At 40.1% G+C, this 24,926-nt stretch overlaps 1 pseudogene across 1 annotated transcript in view; it reads left to right on the top strand.

Moving 5' to 3' along the window:
- Positions 1-4,168: 4,168 nt before the first annotated feature.
- The window catches only part of LOC311239872 (XK-related protein 8-like), a 53,012-nt pseudogene continuing 32,254 nt past the window's right edge, over positions 4,169-24,926 (top strand). Inside the window, exons 1-3 of the transcript in view lie at positions 4,169-4,222; positions 10,133-10,315; positions 11,394-11,638. The product of the transcript in view is annotated as an XK-related protein 8-like (transcript). The remainder of the gene's footprint in view (positions 4,223-10,132; positions 10,316-11,393; positions 11,639-24,926) is intronic.

Here is a 24,926-nt window from a genome sequence, read left to right as displayed (position 1 = left end):
CATACATGACATACAGATACAGTAGGCCTACTGCTACATCTATACATTTAATTATGACATACCAGATTTGCAAATACAGTACTGTTTATGATACAAAGAGTCCAGAACAATTGCAGATGGGATGCAGACCAGAGAAAGACGTTTGTCTTGTTTACATCAGGGTCCCTCATTTGTAATTCATAGTGACAACAGCATCTAAAACAATATATTTATATGTATATTTATATATTGGAAGAGTATATTTATGAGACAGTATATTTGCAGTCCAGAGAAAGACTTTCGTGAGAGACCAACAAAGTGAGGTATGTAAAAACTTGGAATCAAATTGTGGTCGTAGATCTAACGTTAATATCACGTTAACAATCTAATGGCTAGAAAGCTCACCTGACGTCGATATGGCTTAATACAGTGCGAAATACAATCTTATAGTAAGAAACAAAACACAAGTTGAACATAGTTTTGAACGTTTTATTACAATAGTATTTAGGTCGGACCGTCGGATCTAACGTTAATATCACGTTGCTCATCTGTGACGTCGTTATGGTTAATACAGTGCAAAATACAATCTTATATAGTAACAAAACAATACACAAATTGAACATAGTTTTGAACGTTTTATTACAATAGTATTTACTGTCATGTTGCGATGTATAATACAGCTAGCGTTCCAGTCAGATTCTCCGTTCTTGTTGACAATTTTGGGGTCCGTACTTCCCGTTTCTGTATCCTGATTGGTTTATCAGCTAGAGGTGTCCCAAGATATGCATGAGCAAACATTGAATCTAAATGTAAGATTACGAACACCGATGACCAACAGACGGCTGGCCAACAAACGTATTTTGACTCAACATAATAACTAGATATTACACACAAAGAATTGTGTAGTCTGCCAACATGGATCAATCAAGTTCACTTTAGACTGACTCGGCCTCCCCTCTATGACCTTTGGGAAGTATTTTGACATGTACATGGGTACCTTAGTCGTATAGTGTATCTTGTAGACCAGGCCCATTGCAAGTTGCTGTACTCTGTCGTCTACTCTAAGCCATCCTAGGTTGTCAAAGTGGGCAGGGGTGAGGTGGGTTCTGGGGGTAAGGTCAAGCAGTAGTCTGACCAGTTTGTTTTGTGATGTTTGTAATTTTGTTTTAAGCGCCTTTGAGGTGCTTTGGTACCATGAGGTGCACGCATAGTCGTAGTACCCTTGAATGAGTGCTCCTGCCAGAGTCTTCAGGGTATTCTTGTTTACCAGAGAGGAGATCCAGTACAAGAATCTAGTTCGTTGGTTGACTTTTTTTATTACATTGGATGCCATTTTGTCACAGGAAAGATTTGCCTCTAGGATGGAACCCAGGTAGGTAATTTCGTCTTTCCGTGTGACAATATTGTCACCCACTGCAACTGAGAAGCCGTCGGTCTTGCTGAGTTTGTTATTTGAACCGAAGAGAATGGACTCTGTTTTGCCCATGTGTAATGATAGTTTGTTATCAGCGAGCCATATGCAGATTTTGCCTAGTTCCGAGCTGAGGGTTTTTTCAACCTGGAACTTGTTCTTGTCAGAGACCAGCAGGGCTGAGTCGTCCGCAAACAGGAACAAGTTGCAGTCACAGGCTGACGACATGTCATTTGCATAAATTAGGAAGAGTAGCGGTCTTTACTCAAGCTCAAGGGAGACATTATACCAAATCTTCCACCTGTTGGAGACATCATACCACATATTCTGGTCTTGTCCCTTGCTGATGCCTTTTTGGAGGGAGGTCCATAAAATCTTTGAAAAAGTATTCCAGGTGGACATTCCATTTAAGCTGGAGAGTCTATATTTGGGCGCTATGCCATCAGAAAATGGTGATAGATATGTATTTCAGATTCTAAGTGCAGGAAAGCGATTACTAGAAAGTGGTTAAGAACAGAAATTCCTACAGTGGATGCTTGGATTGATATTATTTATGATATTTTTAAGATGGAAATAATAACTTTTTCTTTTAGACTGCAACAGGACAAGTTTTGGAAGATATGGGAAAGATGGATAGTGTACATTACACCGGTACGCTCTTCATTTGTTTAATGTGTATTGCTGCGTCCTTTTGGTTTAATTGTTAAGTAAACCTTGTGTAAAGGGAGTTGAGTCAGGAAGATGCACCCCAACATATCATTTTGTTATTTTTGGTTATTGTTTTTGTTTGTCTAGAAAAAAAGAAGTATAGGATGTTATCGACTATATTGGTCCTCATTTGTGTACTTGTACTTCTGCACTTTAACTCAGAGTTATCAACAAGGGATGAAAATTGTACTACAGAAGGCTGGGATAAATGAATGTGAAGTCATGACATTGTTTGTATGAACCCTGGAAAAAATCAATAAAAAAAAGAATGTCTTAGTATAGTTGCTGTGTTATAAAGAGCGTTAGTGAACACGTGGTCTTGGAACCAGAACCGGTCTCGGTTGGAGGGGATCTTGCCAGTTACTCATCCAGCAGGCTGTTCCGTTCACATGTCAGGTGTGTTTTGTGCCAAGATTATAGTTCATTTGAATGTTGAATACATTTCGAAATTGCGGCACAAACTAGAATCCTGGTGACTTCAAACAACAGCCTGCTAGAGGAATAACTGTCATCTCGAGATTCAAATGGTTTGCGTTTAAAGCCAATCGTTTATTATTATTATTATTATTATTATTATTATTATTATTATTATTATTATTATTATTATTATTATTATTATTATTATTATTATTATTATTATTATTATTATTATTATTATTATTATTATTATTAGTATGTCTGTGGCAAGATCTCCAGTCAACTGAGACCATTTGTGGGCTTACATTTCTACCACATTGTCACTAACAGACCCCTGGGTCTTAATCAGGGTCTTCATCTGGGGCTTCATCTGGGTCTTCATCAGGATCTTCATCTGGGGCTTCATCTGGGTCTTCATCAGGGTCTTCATCTGGGTCTTCATCTGGGTCTTCATCAGGGTCTTCATCTCTGTCTTCATCTGGGTCTTCATCAGGGGCTTCATCTGGGGCTTCATCTGGGTCTTCTTCAGGGTCTTCATCAGGGTCTTGAATAAAGGGGGACATTTGAGTCCATTCTGGATATGTGAGAAAGACAGTGAAGAGTGGGTTATGATGTTATGATGATCAGAATGTTGATAAGAGTGGGTTATGATGATCAGAATGTTGATGAGAGTGGGTTATGATGTTATGATGATCAGAATGTTGATAAGAGTGGGTTATGATGATCAGAATGTTGATGAGAGTGGGTTATGATGGTATGATGATCAGAATGTTGATAAGAGTGGGTTATGATGTTGGGTTCTGGCTTCATGCTGACCTGCAGCTCGTCCACTAGCCAGGGAGTAGTTGGATTAACACACCTCCATTTCCCTGACTGGTTCTTCACACTGCAGAATTTAATAGAAGACAGAAACAGAAAGAAACAGATGTTATTGATCCATCTTCCAGAAGCAACATGCATGAGTGAGAGTGCATGTGTGTGTGTATGTGTGTGTGTGTATATATGTGTATATGTGTGTGTGTGTGTGTGTGTGTATATGTATGCGTGTGTGTGTATATATGTGTGTGTATGTGTGTGTGTGTGTGTGTATGTGTGTGTGTGTATGTGTGTGTGTGTGTGTGTATGTGTGACTGTGCTCTTACAGGTAAGCATGAATACGACAGTGCCCTCCTGCCCTCCTGCCCTTCTGTTCAAGGCACGACTTTATCCCATTGATTTTGTGTGGGATCCTGGTTTCTGTGCAGCAGGTTGGACGAACACGCTGGAAACTACCTACACCTACACACACACACACACACACACACACACACACACACACACACACACACACACACACACACACACACACACACACACACACACACACACACACACACACAGTCAAGTTATATGTTTTTGAATTTGTGCACTGTCCCCAACTTGAGAAGGATATTGTATGTTCACCCGAAGGGTTAACTGGGTTTCACTCAAATGACCAGACCGAATGACCTTCTTTTTCCCTTTATTGATATTCAAAGGTTGTTTCCATTCAGTCATTCATCCAGTTTTACTTCAGACATGTTTTAGCCAGTAGATGTACCAGCATAGAAACACAGACAAATACAAGCAATAAAAAATACACATTGTAGAAGTTTAACAGTCAAAGTAAATTAAATGACTCTCTACCATCATGTGTTGCTTCACGTCGCGGCAGAGGTAACTCAGCAGGTAAGTTTCTCCTAATCACATATTAATTAATTAATTCGGTAGCTATTGGCTTCCAGCAACTTGCAAGAGGTAATGTTAATGTTGTTAAATACAATGTGGAGGGGTGATTGTGAATTGTATCGTTTGGAAAAAAAGATCGAAAAAAACACAGGGCGATACATTGGCTTAGTAACAAACATTTGCACGCCATGTTCTGAGGTAAATGTGTCCTACAGTATGAAATCAATTAACAGTTATTTGGCATTTGACCAACATTATTATTTTGTTAAGTCCACAGATTTCGGCGACAGCCAAGAAGACTGCACGCACGTGCGCCATTTCACATTGAGTGAGGCCTTGAACGTGAGCCAGCCCTTCGTGAGTTTTTTCAAATGTGTCTTGCTAGCTAATGTTAATGCGGGGAAATACCCTTGAATGATATAAGTAATCTGTACTATGAAATGGTGTGTTATGAGAGTGAGTGCATTAGAATGCATACAATATGGTTGATTGAGTTTAATGGAAGAAACACAGGGAAAATGCAAGGAAGGCCCTGTTACCAAGCTGCTAACATTGGCTTAGTAACAAACATTTGCATGCCATGTTCTGAGGTAAATGTGTCCTACAGTATGAAATCAAGTAACAGTTATTTGACCAACGTTATTATTTTGTTAAGTCCACAGATTTCGGTGACAGCCAAGAAGACTGCACGTGCGCCATTTCACGTTGAGGGAGGCCTTGAACGTGAGCCAGCCTATACCCTTCGTGAGTTTTTTCAAATGTGTCTTGCTAATGTTAATGCGGGGAAATACCCTTGAATGATATAAGTAATCTGTACTATGAAATGGTGTGTTATGAGAGTGAGTGCATTAGAATGCATACAATATGGTTGATTGAGTTTAATGGAAGAAACACAGGGAAAATGCAAGGAAGGCCCTGTTACCAAGCTGCTAACATTGGCTTAGTAACAAACATTTGCATGCCATGTTCTGAGGTAAATGTGTCCTACAGTATGAAATCAAGTAACAGTTATTTGACCAACGTTATTATTTTGTTAAGTCCACAGATTTCGGCGACAGCCAAGAAGACTGCACGTGCGCCATTTCACGTTGAGGGAGGCCTTGAACGTGAGCCAGCCTATACCCTTCGTGAGTTTTTTCAAATGTGTCTTGCTAATGTTAATGCGGGGAAATACCCTTGAATGATATAAGTAATCTGTACTATGAAATGGTGTGTTATGAGAGTGAGTGCATTAGAATGCATACAATATGGTTGATTGAGTTTAATGGAAGAAACACAGGGAAAATGCAAGGAAGGCCCTGTTACCAAGCTGCTAACATTGGCTTAGTAACAAACATTTGCATGCCATGTTCTGAGGTAAATGTGTCCTACAGTATGAAATCAAGTAACAGTTATTTGACCAACGTTATTATTTTGTTAAGTCCACAGATTTCGGCGACAGCCAAGAAGACTGCACGTGCGCCATTTCACGTTGAGGGAGGCCTTGAACGTGAGCCAGCCTATACCCTTCGTGAGTTTTTTCAAATGTGTCTTGCTAATGTTAATGCGGGGAAATACCCTTGAATGATATAAGTAATCTGTACTATGAAATGGTGTGTTATGAGAGTGAGTGCATTAGAATGCATACAATATGGTTGATTGAGTTTAATGGAAGAAACACAGGGAAAATGCAAGGAAGGCCCTGTTACCAAGCTGCTAACATTGGCTTAGTAACAAACATTTGCATGCCATGTTCTGAGGTAAATGTGTCCTACAGTATGAAATCAAGTAACAGTTATTTGACCAACGTTATTATTTTGTTAAGTCCACAGATTTCGGCGACAGCCAAGAAGACTGCACGTGCGCCATTTCACGTTGAGGGAGGCCTTGAACGTGAGCCAGCCTATACCCTTCGTGAGTTTTTTCAAATGTGTCTTGCTAATGTTAATGCGGGGAAATACCCTTGAATGATATAAGTAATCTGTACTATGAAATGGTGTGTTATGAGAGTGAGTGCATTAGAATGCATACAATATGGTTGATTGAGTTTAATGGAAGAAACACAGGGAAAATGCAAGGAAGGCCCTGTTACCAAGCTGCTAACATTGGCTTAGTAACAAACATTTGCATGCCATGTTCTGAGGTAAATGTGTCCTACAGTATGAAATCAAGTAACAGTTATTTGACCAACGTTATTATTTTGTTAAGTCCACAGATTTCGGCGACAGCCAAGAAGACTGCACGTGCGCCATTTCACGTTGAGGGAGGCCTTGAACGTGAGCCAGCCTATACCCTTCGTGAGTTTTTTCAAATGTGTCTTGCTAATGTTAATGCGGGGAAATACCCTTGAATGATATAAGTAATCTGTACTATGAAATGGTGTGTTATGAGAGTGAGTGCATTAGAATGCATACAATATGGTTGATTGAGTTTAATGGAAGAAACACAGGGAAAATGCAAGGAAAAAACCCTGGGTTATATAGCTCTCCTTTTTTTGTCTGTTTGCATCTGTGGGAAATTAGTGTCAGGCTTGAATATTCAGTGACTTTGTACTTATTATTTACCTTATTGGGGACATTGAACTAAGTAAAACATTTAATAATAACTTAACTTAGATCAATGTCCCCAATAAGGTAAATAATAAGTACAAAGTCACTGAATATTCCAGCCTGACACTAATTTCCCACACTTCCCTGTGTTCAAGTTGCCCACTCGTTGGTAACTCTCTTGCAGGCTTGCTGCAAGCATGCTGTTGAAAGTACAACTGGGAGATGTCCAAAAGTTTGTTCGGATTACAGAAATAAATCTGATCGAGTTTCTGAGTGCAGGTAAGAAATTGGGATCATTGGGAAATTGTCCTCAATGTGATACTCAATGGTTATCCACTGGGTGGATCTGTGGCTTCATCTATTGTATTGCAGACAGCAATTATTCAAGATTAAGTGAATATTTAGTGAGTAGATTTAGAAATCACTGGATACATCCAATGACATTTCTGTTTACAAAAGCTTTTGTGCCCGTTTCTAGCATTTGCAAAGTTTGGTGTCCCAGCTGTAACGGAAGGTGTGAAAGTTTTTGACAGTTCGGGGACCGAATTGGATGACGATGTTTTTGAGGAGGTAGCAAGAGATGCATCCACTGGGGTGCTAATCATCAAATATGACACAGGTTTGATTACATTTGTAATATATATTTAATGAATAAGTTATTTGTCATGTGAAGCTTACATTCGATTAGATAAGGGACATCTTTATGAGGAAACTGTGTATAATCTTTTTATTTATTTATCCTGTCTCCACGCTAGCCTCATCTGAGCAGTCTGTCTCCACGCTAGCCTCATCTGAGTGGTCCCAACCATCATCCCTGGATTCGTCAGGGTCCCAGCCATCATCCCTGGATTCGTCAGGATCACAGGATACTGTGATCATTTCAGAGGACCCTTCACGAAAACGCCATAGGCTGGATACAGAGGCCAAGCAAGTAAGAGTTGACACACATGTAATATGTATGCATCACCCTGTGATTCACAACTCAGAAATGCATGTTTTTTACTGTCAATGTTATGCCCCCATCTTTTCCATTGTACTGGTCGCGTGCCTGTAAGAATATTGTAGCTCACTTGAGATTGGATGGATCTCTCAAATTATCATCTCCACGAGTCAGAAGCATGCTAGACGGACCTCAGATAGGGTTAAAACTGATATTAAGGATACTTATCCTTTACCTTAACTTTGAATTGCAGTCTACAGTATATTCCTAACACTGAATTGTTTTTTTGTGCATGTGCTTTTGTGCTTCAAGTTGGTGGAATCCATTCTTCGTGAGAAATCTGGTGGAGAACGCATAATAAATGAATACAATCGAACCAAGTCCTTGCACGATGACAACAGAAGGAAAATGGTGAACCTATTGGCAGCTGACTTGACAGAGAAGAATGGGTAATTAGCTCCTTGTTTTTAGTTTGTTCTCAATCTAGCTTTCCGATTAATTTGAAATCTAAATGAAATCCAGGGAATATGACTGAGAAATACATTCTTCTTTAATCTTAATCTTCCAGTACTTCACCACCCAGACATCTGAAGGAAAAGTATGCCAGAGGAATCGTGACCTTATTCCCCTACCTCAGTGACCCACACTCTAAGAATGGCTATGTGAGTTGCACACAGTAATGGTTGTGGCAATATTGATACATTTTTAATCCTACCAGAGCATGCTGTTTTTCACTTTTAAATGTGAAGTGTCTGTTTTTATTCCACCCTCCAAGGAGCATTATTATGATGGCCAGAGTGGCAGTGGATACTTGGCCTGGAGGATTAAAACTATTCAGAGAACCGCTGCTAAAGACAAACGATCATCATTTGGAGGTAACACTAATAATGCATATCTTGAGTACAACGAGTTGATTAACAAAACAAGCGGCATTATTGATTACTGTATACAGGGCCGTAGCCAGGGTTTAGAAATTAGGGAGGTCCATTTATTTTTTTGGCCCAGACCGGCCCACTATAATCGGTCGGACACCAGACCGGCCCACTATAATCGGTCGGACACCACCCAGCCAGGGTTTAGAAATTAGGGAGGTCCATTTATTTTTTTGGCCCAGACCGGCCCACTATAATCGGTTGGACACCACCCAGCCAGGGTTTAGAAATTAGGGAGGTAAATTTTTTTTTTTATACAAACTTTATTATCTAGAGATCAACTTAAGGTCAGTCACTCACAAAGTAATTTACAGGACGTGGGGGCACTTACAGGTGAGTGGCCTAAAGAGTGCACCAAAGCCCTGTGGTCTCTTATGCATTTATAATTTGGTGAATGGGCTAAATGCATACCAAAATGAGTTATACAACCCAACCTATTCATTCAAAATGCATTATCTATAATAAAGTCACCTGTTGTTGGTAAAAAAAATAATTTTACTGAAGTATTAATATATTTCTCCACTTCTTGGCTCACTGAAAGTACACAAAATAAAGACAGACAAAGACAGAGACACAAAAAGCTGTACAATTTAAACAATACCATACTGGTAATGAGCAAATATGAGCAATTAATGCATGGAGCTGTTCCATCTTATTTCATTTGATACTAACTACTCAGTTCATACAGATTTCAAGTATCCAAATATCCATGATGAATATTGCATAAGGTTTACACAGTAAATAGATCACCTGTTTTATATTCATGCTCAGAGAGGAGTAATAGTTAGATATTTATGTGTGATTTATATGTCAATTAAATCAATGGTGTGCTTGTTTGGTTGGGGAGTTTGACCTCGGTGGCCTCATAGCTGGCTACGGCCATGACTGTGTACCTGCAGAACTCCATCAATCAGGCCTTTGGTAGATTCTTTTTTTTTGTGTTTTTCCCCATATTCTGTAGAATCCTGTGGAGAACCATCTCGTGGAGGAGGACCAACTGCCAGACGAGATTCCCATGTTGTTGCAGAGACTGCCCTGAGCGAAGAGGAGTGCAAGGAAGCGATCTCACTAATGAAACATTCAGCTGATGAGGACACAGTGAAGAACAAGATGAAACTGACATTTGACTATAGGCACAACAAGGTCCTCGACCCCCAGCAGTCAAGCAACATACTGTCTGACTTTCCACGTTTCCAAGACGTCAAGGGCTTGGTAATTATCTATAGTTAGTAGAAAAGACTCACGCACATCCCAAGTGTATAGTCACAGGTGCTAGACTCAAAATAGATCTGTAATGTTGTGGAAAAAAAGTCTGCACACCGGCTGTAGTGTTCCCAAGTTTTAATATACTTGAACACAACGTTTCGGCCTGTGGTAATTATCTGCCATTATTTTGACCATTTTGTGACACTTGAATGATGGACGGTAGATGTATTGTACCTCAACTAGCACCCACTAACTTTGGTTGGCTGTGAAATCCTGAAATTGTCCCCCAATCACCCCTCTCCAGGTTGAACAGGATTTCGTTCTGATGTTTGGAGAAGGTGTATCGGGCAAGCTTCTGGAAAAGTGGCCGACCACATACAAGAAAAAGATCATCCAACAATGCAGACGGCTTCCATCCACCAGTGAGCTTCAAGAGCTCCTGCTGATAGCTGATCCTCCTGAGGATGACACTGAAGTGGATGCTGACGTTGGTAAGCTGCTTTTGAGCATACCATTCTTGTTGTTTTTCACTGAACTTCTGTGAAAAATGTACGAGGCATTTTGTATTATCAACCAGTCAAAAGTGTCTTCCCATTCACTTGAATGAGTGCATCCAAGCTTTTTACTGGTACTGTATATTCATATTTTGAGTGGCAGAGCTTCTTGTGATGAACTGCTGTCTTTTATCTTATTTTGTAAAAATACTGCTAACATTGCAGATGGACTGAATTTTGTTTATGGTCTACATAATTCAAGTGTCTTAACATCCAACTTGTATCGTTACAGGTTGGGACAGTGACCTCTCATCGATTCTACTGCTGTTGCACTTGATCCCACCCTCTGCTCAGGGGCGGAAGAGACCAGGGAAGGTGTCGGCGTCCAACGCGGAGCAGCATCTTGTGATCTTCAAGAAGGTTGGTATTTTCTCCTAATGTACACATTTATAATTATAATGCTACAATCATGTAATTATTATTATTATTATTTTTTATATTCCCCCCCTCCTTTTTCTCTGTTTTTCTCCCATTCCAATGTTAGTCGTTATGCCAATTCTTAGCCCCTTTCGTGACTGCGATGCAAGCCAGGGGCTCGAATACGCAGTCACTGGCTCCCACGTTACTAGCCATGTTAATGTGCACATCAAGCACTGCTTAAAAGCGAGCGGTGGGTCAAATATATCACGTAGACATTTCAAAGGTACCCAGCGTTCCATTAGGGTTTCACACACACACGCGGCAGGGTTTGAAAGCTCGGCGTTGCTAATAAACATTTTAAATATTTTTTATAAACTGGTCAACACTGCTCAAAACGGCTGTATTTCCGTATTTGGCTGCCTGGTGCGCCTGTGCTGTGATCACAGCGCATGCGCATCATGCACCCAACGCCGGAAATAATGCACTGCCAATTGTGTTAGTATGACGGCCGGCCAAGTCGGAAGCAACGCAGAGAGCTGGGCTCGATACCAGTATCTCCTGTGTTGGTGACGAGCGCCTTGCCCGCTGCGCCACCCAGCCGCCACAATCATGTAATTCTAATTGTTTCTCCATGTGTGTTTGTCTTCTCAGACTGGAACAAGCATCCAAGAGCATCTTGATGCCATCACTACCAGCAATCAACCCTATCTCCTGGCTGTTGGAGTGAAGAAGAATGCGATCCACCGGTTCTACATCATTCTTGACAAGAAGGCCATACCTTGCAAGTCAATCTCTTCTCTTGGTGCTTTAGATGAACTCTTTAAGGCACATTATGTGTTTGGCACAGCATACAACACCATGCTGCGCAACATGTACACGTTCCTCCAGACCACTGTGTACAGTATTGATGTTGGGAAAGTCAAGGAGAGTCCTCGTGTTGCTGAAGTTAGGGCGAGGTTGCTTCATTAGTGCATGAGGCTTCTCCTCCGCCATGAAGTGTTTTGATTGTCGGAAGGAGTTAGGTTGTACAAATAGGCTTGTTAGGCATTTGCGAATAGTTCACGGTTACGTTCAAGGAAAAAAGCTTCGCCTTAAATGTGCTCAGACTGGATGTGGCTATAGGTTTGGTACGTTTTCAGGTTTTAGGAAACATTTAGACAACAAACACACTGAGTATATTGACCAAGAGGTTGACACTGATGTTAATGTAAACAGTGTAGGAGAGGCGGTGATCGCTAATGTAGATGAAACCGCCACAACATCTGATGTCGATGCGACGGCCACATGTGGACTGTTCAGAAACTCTAATAGGAGCACTCTCGATATGTGTGCAACTGCTGTTGCACAACTCAAGGCTGCTGGAACCAGTCAGTCTACTGTAAAAAGTTTTGTCTCAACCATGGAAGAAGTGATTTCTGAGATTCATAGTCACGCTAAAGATGCAGCTCTACAGTGCTTATCTCCACAGGACACAGAAAATAAGAACAGCATAGAACAGTCATTCCAAAAGTTGGAAAACCCATTCACACACTTAAATTCTGAGGCAAAAATAAACAAACACTTCAAAGAGAAAAGGGGAAAAGTTGAACCCGTTGAAAAGGTGCTTGGCACAAGATTTGACAGCAGAAGAAACAAAACTACTGGGACATATGACCAGGTCATTGTAACTGATAAGTTTGCATATGCAGGGGCGGACCTTCCTACAGGCGATATAGGCGGTCGCCTAGAGCGCCACCCAGAGGGGGACGCAAAAAAAAAAAAAAAAAAAAAAAATAAATAAATTTTTTAATTTTCTTTATTTTTTTATTTTTTTTATTTTTTATTTTTTTTCTCTGTGCAGTTTTGGCGCCCCCTCTATATCGGCAACCATTATTTTTACATAAAAGAAATTCTAACATAAGGGAAAATTAGCCAAAAATCTAAAACGGTCGGTCGGTCTGAGCCTCAGCTTTAGGTGTTCACAGTCAGAACATGCTAGAGCGCTGTGCATTGATGGGTATCGGTCAAGTGTTTGCGGCGCAGTGGTGAATCTCGCCTAGGGCGCCAAATGTGCTAGGTCCGCCCCTGTGCATATGTTCCCATTTTGGAAACGCTGAAGAGCATTTTTCAAAACCCAGAACTTGCAGACATGTTAAAGCCCAGGCACATGACTAAGGAAGGTGTGTATGCAGACTTGAGAGATGCCACCTATTTGAAAGAAAGTCCCCTGTTTTCAGTAGAAAAAGATTCCTTTCAAATTCAACTTTTTTATGATGACTTTGAAACTGCAAATCCATTGGGCTCTAAAAAGGGTATACATAAATTAGGTGGTGTATACTTTACATTAAGAAATTTCCCCCCAATCTATAATTCCTCTTTGATTAATATTCATTTGTGTGCTCTTTTCCATGCACAGGACATTAAGCGTTATGATTTCAATTTGATACTTGAGCCACTTGTCAATGATCTGAAAGTACTGGAGACAGAGGGACTTAAAATTCCCATGTTTAGACACGTAATTCGTGGTACCATAGTTCAGGTCACTGGGGATAACCTTGGCTTGCATGGTCTGTTTGGGTTTGTGGAGTCATTTGGGGCTCGGTATTGCTGTCGTTTCTGTCTCCTTGAGAAAGCTCGTTTTCAGACTGTATTCTGTGAAGATGATCCGGCTGTTGTACTAAGAACTGTTGAGATGCACGCACAACACTGTCAAACTATACAGACAGATCCAACGCTACCTCATATATATGGCGTGAAACGCAGTTGTCTGTTGAATTCACTTGAGTATTTCAACACAGCCACAAACTTCTCTGTAGATATCATGCATGATATTTTAGAGGGGGTTGCTCAGTTTGAGGTGAAACTTATTCTCAAGTACATTCTTCAGGAGAAACTTCTAAATGCTGAACAACTGGCTGGCAGAATACATGCTTTTGACTATGGTTACAATCAGCAGCGAAACCGTCCGCCAAGAGTCAAGTTGTTGGATGAAAGTAAGGATTTGGGGTTGAATGCCACACAGTCTTGGTGCTTGTTGCGCAATATGCCTCTGATATTTGGTGATTTAATACAGACTGATAAGTACTGGCATCTTCTGCTTTTGCTTCTACAGATTGTTAACATTGTATTTTCACCAGTCCTGTCATATGGCATGACCATTTATCTCAAACATGTAATCACTGATCATCATCGGCTCTTCAAGCAGTTATTTCCTAGAAGCAACCTATTGCCAAAGCATCACTTCATGATACATTACCCTCGTAATATAAGGAACATTGGCCCAATTCTGCACATGTGGTGCATGCGTTATGAAGCTAAACATAACTTCTTTAAGAGACAATTAAAAAGCTTTAAAAACATTACAAAGACATTAGCCCAAAAGCACCAAAGTTGTATGGCAATGTATCGGGAGTCCTTTACCAAAGAAAGATTAACCATAGGTCCAGGAAAGATGGTGGCACTTGTTGAGCTCAAAGAAGGTCCAGAGATTGCTTCCTTATTTGGAGATGTAACCAGTGTTTTTTCTGCCAAGTGGATAAAACATCATGGTACAGAGTACCGCTGTGACTTGATTATCTGTACTGAGGTAGCATTTGAGATGCCTGTGTTTTGTAAGATCAAGACTATTGCTGTGAAAGATGACAGTGTATTGCTCTGTGGAAAACTGATGGAAACCATGTGTTTTGATGACCATTACCATGCCTTTAAGGTCGGACTGCATCCAGACGGAGTTGTAAAGGTCTTGGATATAAATCAGCTGTGTTACTTCAAACCATTTGATATTCAAATGAATTATCGAACGACAGATTGCTCAAAGTATATTGTTCCATATTGCCACTTTATGCAGACCTGCTAATGTGATTGTTTTATTACTGCATCCAGACGGAGTTGTAAATAGGGTTGGGTACCGAAAACCGGTTCTAATAGCAACCGGTTCCTAACTTCCGGTTCTGGAACCGGAAGTAACATATTTGCATTTCGATTCTTAATTTTTAATTTTTTTTACTTTGTTAATTAATACCATAGTTACAGTACAGCAACCAAATTAAACTGTATCAAGTCAACTGAAAATGTGAATAGTATGAAAAAATGTACACATTTTCAAAAAAAATCTGAACCGGAATCGTTCAAATCCAAACGATGCCCAACCCTATATAGTTGTAAAGGTGTTGTATAAATCAGCTGTGAAGTATTGTTCCATATTGCACTTTATGCAGACCTGCTGAGGTCAATGTATATTTATGTTTTATTTTTTTATAAGCCTGCCTGACCCTGCCTGACCAACAATAAAATTGTTGAAATCATTATTTTGTGGTAACTTGTGATTTTTTAATGTATATTGTATGTAAATGCAATTTCACACTATACAAGAGTAAATTAAGTGTAAAATTAACACCAGTGAGGTTTATTTTCACCAATATAGTGTCCGGTTTCATTGACACTGTGCAGTGTTAATGGGTGTTATTTGCAGAGCTGTTTTTTCACTACAAGTGAGTAAATTATCAACACAGTACTGTGTAATGTCAACACTTCAGCAGAGTTATTTGACCTCAGTGTTAACTTTTACTAACTCAATGCAGTGTTAATGAGCATTGGAATTCAACTCAATCAGAGTTAATTTGTTATCACATAAGAGTAAATTATCAACACTTCTGAGAATAATAATTACACTCTCAAGTGTTATTAAACCTATAGTGTTAAGTTTAAATAACACCATACAGTGTAAGCGAGTGTTAAATTTGTACTCTATTTAGAGTTAATTTAACTCAAAAAATGTAACACAGGAGCAAGAGTCGATTTAACACTATTCGTAGTTGGAGTCATATACACTCTGGAATAGTGTTAAATTCGACTCTTTAAGTGTTAATTTGACACTGCGAATTTTACTGTGTGGTAGTCAGTAGTAGTTAGTAGTTGGGCTGGTAGTCAGCCACACACTCCCACCCCCCCCCCCCCCACACACACACAGAAATTCACCTTCGAATGCAGATGAGAAGATCACAAAAGTCATCACGACCAGACAAGCTCCAGATCTGAAGGAGGACAATGGAGACATCTTCTGATCCTGTTTACAGTAACTAGAGTAGTTCTCTTCTGACTGTGAGCTGAGGTGATGCTGTCCTGCTGACGGCTGATCCACTGGCCGACGGAGAGGTTGTCGGTTAGAGCTCCTCGGAGAAAGAGGAACAACCCTGATCCACCGTGAGTTTGAAGAAGTCACACGTGGACACACATTCCAACACCATTGCAGGAACACACTAACACACACACACACACACACACACCAGGGGCGGATTTAGGATTGTAGGAGATCCGGGGCTTAGCCCAGATGGGCCCCCCTTTTTTTTATATTTTTTTTTTCTATAATTTTTTTTTTTTTTTTCTATTTTTTGGGCAGGCAATGTACTTTTTTTTTTTGAATTTAATGAACCTGTACGTGCAATTTCCTGCAATATAGAGCCTTCAATCTTGACCAATAAAGCTGCTCTTTTCACTATAAAACAACGTAGTTATGGTTAGATTTATATATTGGGGGGGGATATATCATATTTTTCATATAATCAAAAAGTGGTGGAGCAAGATCATACCTTTGCTCCCCCCAGTTCAATAGTGGGAGAGCAGAGATGCTCCGAATGCTCTTATGGCCAGGCGTCTATGATTCACTGATACAAAGTAAAATAGTGCAGTGCAATAAAATAGTTAGTAAAATAGAATAAAATAATGCAATAGTGCATTGCAATAAAATAGTTATCATCGTATTTTTTCGGGAGGCCGGTAAGGAGTGCATTACAGTAGTCGAGTTGGCTTGAGATAAAGGCATGGATCTGGTTTTCAGCGTCCTTTTGATTTATAAATGGCCGTACTTTAGCTATGTTTCTAAGGTGGAAGAATTAAGTTTTTGTCAACTTGTTGATTGTGATTTAAAGCTTAGGTCTGAGTCTACCATAACACCAAGACTTAACTCACTCAAATACAGTTAGCAGCTGGATAGACCACAGATGGAAATTAGCTTCTGCTAAATCTGGTGCAAACATATTTTCATGTAACAATGATGAATTGTAAAAGAAAAAAGAAAAAAATCATTTTTTTTTAAATAGATTCGGGGCTTTTCAGAATACATCCGGGGCTTGAGCCCAGGTAGCCACCCCCTAGCTCCGCCCCTGCTGCTAACGTTAGCATTAGGTAATAACCGGTTTAAAATGGATGGTGATTACCTCACGTTGTGTCTATTCTACTAGCATTAACGTTACTAGTACAAACAATCGTGGACATTATAATCGCGAGTTATATTGATCACGCTATGTACGATAGCCATGCTAAAACGCTAGCACAACATTAGCACCTAACCTAACAACAAGCTTAACAAGTCAGCGATCTTTTTGTGAGACTAAACTCTCCGCTCGGTGGCAAATTGTGTTGATGTCGGTTTTGTTTCATCAATAAATGAGGCAGAATACACAGTGACTGTATCCTTTTTTGTTTATTGCACTTGTTCCTGCTGCAAATGAAATCCTACGCGAGACATTAAAGATGGCGGCTTTCTGTTTTTGTGGAGACGCTCCAACGAGTGACGCGTCTCTCTTCTGACCAATCAGTGGTCTGCAGTGTTTCACGTGACTTTTCTGGTACCACTTCTACCCGCTTGGAACCTCGACAGAGCAGGGACTAAAAAAGTACCCAAAAAGTACCTGGTACCAGGTACTTTGGTAATGGAAAACCGAAAATGCAGAGTAGAGTAGAGTAGAGTCGAGTAGGTACCATGCAGTGGAAAAGGGGCAATAAGTATAGTAGTATAGACATATTAGGATTATATGTAGTACTATAAGTATAGTAGTATAGACATATTAGGATGATATGTAGTACTATAAGTATAGTAGTATAGACATATTAGGATGATAGGTAGTACTATAACTATAGTAGTATAGACACATTAGGATGATATGTAGTACTATAAGAATAGTAGTATATACATTAGCAAGATAGGTATTACTATAAGTATATTAGCATAGTTGTATAGACATTAGCATGATATGTAGACTCTGGCAGGAGCACTCATTCAAGGGTACTACGACTATGCTTGCACCTCATGGTACCAAAGCACCTCAAAGGCGCTAACAACTAAATTACAAACATCTCAAAACAAACTGGTCAGACTACTGCTTGACCTTACTCCTAGAACCCACCTCACCCCTGCCCACTTTGACAACCTAGGATGGCTTAGAGTAGACGACAGAGTACAGCAACTTGCAATGGGCCTGGTCTACAAGATACACAACACGACCAAGGTACCCATGTACATGTCAAAATACTTCCCAAAGGTCAGTGAATACCACAATCACAACACCAGAGGGAGCTCCACAAATCATGTTAAACCCAGATTTGGCTCAAACAAGGGACTAAACACGTTTTGCAATTATGCCACAACAATGTGGAACGCCCTACCCACAGCTGTAAAGGAATGTGAATCACTACCCACTTTCAAAACCACTCTCAAAGAGCACCTACGGGAGACTGCAATTCGAAACTGGCCCCTGTAAATGTCCTAACCCAACCCCGTCCAATGTACAGTAAATGTCCTATTAAACCCAATAATACACAAGACCCTCTTCTTGGGACCAAGTAAGACCCCCCTCCACCTCTCCTATCCTTCTACACTGTAAACCCGAATAAGTTTCCAGAACTTAAAAAAATTTAGGCCATACCATGCCTCAATTTTTTTAAGTTGATAAACTCAAATGTTTTCAGTTGGCTAAGACTTACAATTCTCAGTTAAGGCAACTCAAATATGGTCTGTTACTGTGACTTAAGGTTCTCAGTTAATAATAATAATAATTTAGGACCTGCTCCGAGGTCACCATTTGGCACACATGCGAACCATGCATACAATGCGTATCTGCGATTAACCCATCCCGTCGTCCTTCCCCCCCAAGGGCAGCCGGGAGCAGACAGGCGCCACGTGAGCCGCGCCAGGGGACCAATCCAAGTGCTCCTGTCCGTCTTCGTCAAGGACGCCACAGCGTTAGCGATCTTGTTGTTGTGCATGTTTTTCCATTGGGTTTTATCTTATCGGGGGGGGAAACCCTTGCGAGCACGGGGAGAACATGCAAACTCCACACAGAAAGGCCTGGGAGATACCCCACCTGGGTAACTGGCATCATGGAAATTTCGAACCCTGGACCTTCTTGCTGTGAGGCGACAGTGTTAACCACTACACCACCGTGCCGCTACACATTTAAGTCAAATCAAATATGGTCAGTTACTCTGACTTACAGTTCTCAAGTGGAGTCAACTCAAATATGTTCAGTTACTGTGACTTACAGTTCTCAGTTAAGGCAATTCAAATATATTCAGTTACTGTGACTTAAGGTTCTCAAGTGGTGTCAACTCAAATATGTTCAGTTACTGTGACTTACAGTTCTCAGTTAAGGCAATTCAAATATATTCAGTTACTGTGACTTAAGGTTCTCAAGTGGTGTCAACTCAAATATGTTCAGTTACTGTGACTTACAGTTCTCAGTTAAGGCAGTTCAAATATATTCAGTTACTGTGACTTAATGTTCTCAAGTGGTGTCAACTCAAATATGTTCAGTTACTGTGACTTACAGTTCTCAGTTAAGGCAATTCAAATATATTCAGTTACTGTGACTTAATGTTCTCAAGTGGTGTCAACTCAAATATGTTCAGTTACTGTGACTTACAGTTCTCAGTTAAGGCAATTCAAATATATTCAGTTACTGTGACTTAAGGTTCTCAAGTGGTGTCAACTCAAAATGTTCAGTTACTGTGACTTACAGTTCTCAGTTAAGGCAGTTCAAATATGTTCAGTTACTGTGACTTAAGGTTCTCAAGTGGTGTCAACTCAAATATGTTCAGTTACTGTGACTTACAGTTCTCAGTTAAGGCAATGCAAATATATTCAGTTACTGTGACTTAAGGTTCTCAAGTGGTGTCAACTCAAATATGTTCAGTTACTGTGACTTACAGTTCTCAGTTAAGGCAGTTCAAATATGTTCAGTTACTGTGACTTAAGGTTCTCAAGTGGTGTCAACTCAAATATGTTCAGTTACTGTGACTTACAGTTCTCAGTTAAGGCAGTTCAAATATGTTCAGTTACTGTGACTTAAGGTTCTAAAGTGGTGTCAACTCAAATATGTTCAGTTACTGTGACTTACAGTTCTCAGTTAAGGCAGTTCAAATATGTTCAGTTACTGTGACTTAAGGTTCTCAAGTGGTGTCAACTCAAATATGTTCAGTTACTGTGACTTACAGTTCTCAGTTAAGGCAGTTCAAATATGTTCAGTTACTGTGACTTAAGGTTCTCAAGTGGAGGCAACTCAAATATGTTCAGTTACTGTGACTTAAGGTCCATCTTAAATCCATGTGATTAAGTTAACAGAACTCAACGACATTGAGGCCATCCCATGCCTCATTTCTTTTAAGTTAATCAACTCAAATGTTTAAGTTAATCAACTCAAATATTTGCAGTTACTATAACTTAAGGTTCAGTTTTAAAATCCATGTGAAAAAGTTAACAGAAAAATAACTACACAAGCACATTATATCAACTTCAAACAACTCTTTTATTTTTTTCTATTCAAAGAGTATAAAAGAGTATACATATATAATCTGTATGTTAGCAATGTACAATAACACTGTAAACACCGTACACTGTTTTTGGACTATATATGTTAACAATACCGACCAGGTATTAGTGCCTTGCAAAGTGCAGATATGAAGTTTTCCCCTTTTTTTGTATGCATTTAGGAGGTTTTGTTCTTCATCGAAACTATTTATCTTACAAAAACATTGTGTTACAACTTCAAACTCTTTATATTTATTTCTATTCAAAGAGTATACATCTATTTATCTTACAAAAACATTGTGTTGCCCTCTCCAACATTATGGCAATGTTAAAATTGAAAATATATATATATAGAAAATATATATAGAAAATAAATACATGCATGTTATAACATGTACATACAATGTAATGTATATTACACATTTAATCCCTCTGGTCACAATAGTGTAATAATGTTTGTTATAAGGCTCTGAAAATGTTACTGAATGATGTATCAATGTATTTCCAGCAAATATTGAAATAATAAAGGGTCTCAATATGTGCAGTGCACATGACCAGAGCCGTTTACATCCTGGCTGAATTACTCAAATTTGTATAGTGTGGTCATAGAATGAGCAAACATGTTGATGGCAACTATTGTGACCGTTGGGATAACACAGTGCATCTATGTACAGTACAGAATAAAATGTATAGATTATCTGAAAATTGTCAATCCGCTTGGCACATGTAAAATTCACAAACGTTGTGCTGTATATTGGGTCCTGCCAATGTGGAACCAAAATACCAATCCACATTACATGCTATACAGCTGGCAATACTGTTAATAGTGCACATACCTACATATGGAAATGCAGCTGCATGTATTTGCTCCATGATGTATCATGGAACAAGATGGTGTTTTCATTGAAAGAGTTAGTCAGAATGTCAGAGGCACCATCCGTCATTTAGAGCAGGCTATGTTTGCAGAATGATAACTAGAACACTACAGTACTCTGTACTAAGAACACTATACAGTACACTAACTATACTGCCCTGTCAAGGCAGACCGCAGTAACTTCCAAACAGTGAAACTGAGAAAAATGGCTTTAAAGTTTTTTGACTTGCCATCCAAAATGTGTTATAGGTAGATAGATGATAGTACCCAGATTTAACATGTATTAATGAAGTAATCTTCAGGCATACAAAAATATGACGTAGTTATTTTAATTAACCCCAAAAAAGCAGATACTGCACTCTGCTGCACGATTTCCTTAAATAATTATACAGGTAATGTACAGGCAAAGTGCAGTAACTTCAAATGCAATGTTGTTTTCCCTCCAGCTTTCATAACTTCACCTAGCCATTTTATTTGGATCATCATCATTCCAATATATTCAGGTATTAAATTTCATTTTCAAAATGGCTAGGTTAAGTTATGAAAGCTTAGCATGTCAAAATAATACCTTCAAAAGTTTAATGCAAGAGCGGTCAGGTGACGTAGCGGAGATTGCGTTCGTCACCAACGCTGGAGACACTGGATTCGCGTGTTCGAATCCAACTCCCTGCGTTGTCACCAGCTTGGCTGGCCGTTCACACTAATACAATTCGGCAGTATTAGGGGGTGGGGAAGCTGGCGGGTGGGAATCTGGCGTTGTGGACAGCGACGCCTACAGGTCAGGTCTCGGCGCTTGCTACGCGGGGCAGGACTTGGTGGAGATAGCGTGCCCTCCCACGCGTTACACTTCACCAATGAGAGCCCTCGCTGCCAAGTGAAAAGACGTCACTGGCTGTCGGCGCATGTCTCGGGGGAAGCGTGCGATCGACTCGGGACGCCCTTATACCGACTCGTAGGAGAACATGCATACAGCACCAGGTAGGGGAGGGGGGGGGGGGGGGGGGGGAATTGGCACAACGACTAATTGGGACGGGGAGAAAATCCATTGAAAAATCAGAAGAAAAAAAAATGATTGCATCATCAAGTCATTCTTGAGAGTCTGCAACCTGGGCAACAGTTTACCAGCTTCTAGACCTAGTAAAATCTTCTGAATGAATTCAAAAGTGTTGGTAAGTCCCTTGGGGTAGCTGAGGTGTAGTGCATAGATTAGTCCAAACATTACCAGGAAGGAATCACCAATCAGAGATTGTCACAGGCTGGTAGTGAACTGGACTTGTGTCATGGTCACTGATGACAGTAAGGAGGGCCACTGCAACACCCTGAAGCTCTGGCTCATCAGGCGTGTCCTGAAGGAATGAAAGAGACATAATAATCACAAATAAATCCATGGTTTCTACAAAGTGCAGCACAAAGCTAAGTACCGTAATTCCTCTAATAGTAACCGGTATTCAAATACAAGCCGGGTCTCTATTAATGGCCGGGTGCGCTCTTGAGCTAAGCAATTATAAGCCGGCCTCCTAATACAAGCCGGGTTACTAATATACTGAGCTGCATACTGAGCTAGTTACTTGATTTCACTTTGAAAACGTTGAAATGACCAGTGACCACCTGTAATTGCACTGTTTACTATTTCATACAGTACTTGGTTTCAATAAATGAACCCAGTACATTTTACTGGGTTCAAACTGACACAAAATGTTGCTTTATTCATTATGATCTGTTTGAAAATTAGAAATATAGGCCTCTCTCTTATACATGCCTCCTCCTAATACAAGCCTGGTACCCGCTACAGTTGAAACAAATACAAGCCGGGGTTACTATTAGAGGAATTACGGTATATGGAGTTGTGTTTGTAAGTTGTTTATATTTTAGTTAGAACTATTTTTTTGGTGAGAAGGTTATTTTTATTTAACCAGGTTAGTCCCGTCGAGATCAAATATCTCTTTCACAAGGGAGACCTGGAAGGAAGGAAGACTGATACTTAGCATTTTGATTAACTGTTCACTTAATATACAGTTGTACTGTAAATTATTTTCACTCGGACTCACTGTGCAGGTTTTGAAAAATCCAGAGACTTCCTCATGCAGATACACAGGCAGGGCATGGAGAACAGTGGTACGCCTGGTGTGAACATCATGGATTTCCTATTAAGATGTAAGATTAAGAAGAAAAAAAGAATTGTATTATATGGAAATGTTTACTGAACAAAGCGGATTTTAAACAGTCCAATCAGATATGTCCACAAATAACATGTTCACATCTTTAATGCAATCAGAAAAATGGCAAACACAATGGTGGACTAATTGTAAAATTCAAAAGCTCATTTGAATCATTGAACCTGTTCAATGTTACAGAGGTTCGACCTATGACATGTCATGTATAATAATCTATTCACCTGTTCATCGTGGATTTTTTTAAATGTGAGCCAAAGCATCTGCCGTGTTCCCAGTTTTGGACGCCTTCTGTCTGAATAACGTCATCAGTCGAGGAAGATGGCGGTCAAGCTCAGCGTAGAATGTGTTGGGCAGGTTCTGGTTGGTAATCAGCTGGAACTCTGCATACACCTATATTTAAAAACAGCAGGACAATATAGTATATCAACATCAATTAGTCACTTCAACTTGGTGGATCTCTTACTTTGTTTGGTTTGGGCTTCAGAGCATGACGGCGGGATTTCTGGTCAACCATGTCATTACATGCTTTGCGGAATCGGTCGCTGATGACTAGCTCGCGGGGGCGCACAGAACACACACGCAGATGCGCCGCTAGAGTATATAAACCAGGCTTAAGAATCACAAGTTTCACTTTAAAACACACAGAATGTGCCAAATGTTAACACAGGAAAGAGAGCTGATCTATATTACCTCAGACTCCATTTTGAGAGCAGGCCAGAGGTCCATGAGCTCTTTCACTGGTGGGCTGGACTTCACTATGGTCTGTCGGCGCAGGGCAAATGTGGTCTGCATCAGCTTTCTAATGAGGGGCAGGTTCTTCTCAGTCTTCTTGACTTCTTCAGCAATTGTCTGCCTCAACTGCTCAAGCCTCAAGGAATCCTCTCCTTGGGGATAGTTGGGTAGGAAGTTTACTTCTGCTCGCTTGGGTCTTTTAATGTTGGAATGTGAAGGTTCGCCATCAGGATTGCTTCTACCTCTTTTTCCAGCATTTACAGTGACTTCCTCACATCCTGCCCGTCTCAGCTTGTTCCTGAAATTGCCCATCTTGAATTTGATGCTGTTCTTCCATCCATTGCAGCCGGTCTCAGATCCTGCTTCCTTCAAGCAGGGATGTTTGGCGACAAGAGCCGCAGAAGCCACTGCTATCTCTTTATCACTTGGATAAGCCTTGAAAGCATACATTGTAGATGCAAGCTTTTCTAAGATGTCGTGCTTTAGGTCTCTTGTCAACTTAAGGTGTCTCTTGTTCTTCTCAAATTCGTTGTTTCCGTCTCTAAGTTTCAGCTCAACATCGAATGCAAATGTAGGAACTGGAAAAGGACCTGGAGGCCATCTGCTTAGACGTTCTGGAGATGACCTATCTGAAAGTATATCAACGTTCTGGAGATGAAATATCTGAAAGTATATCAGTAGATGCGAGAGAGCTGGAGTTGAGCGAAAGTGAAATGTGCACAACAGCTTTTTGTGGCAATTCCGTAATGTCATCAAGGGAAGTAAGTTTCCCATCAAAGTCTGGATCTTCATACAGCAAACTGAAGTCAAGGTCTATTTCCAACTGTTCTTTTATAATCTTG

The sequence above is a fragment of the Notolepis coatsorum genome, assembly GCF_963971535.1.
Source record: "Notolepis coatsorum genome assembly, chromosome: 14".
Lineage (NCBI taxonomy): Eukaryota > Metazoa > Chordata > Actinopteri > Aulopiformes > Paralepididae > Notolepis > Notolepis coatsorum.
The sequence above is the reverse complement of the archived record's forward strand: the minus strand, read 5'-3'. Positions and strand labels throughout refer to the sequence as shown.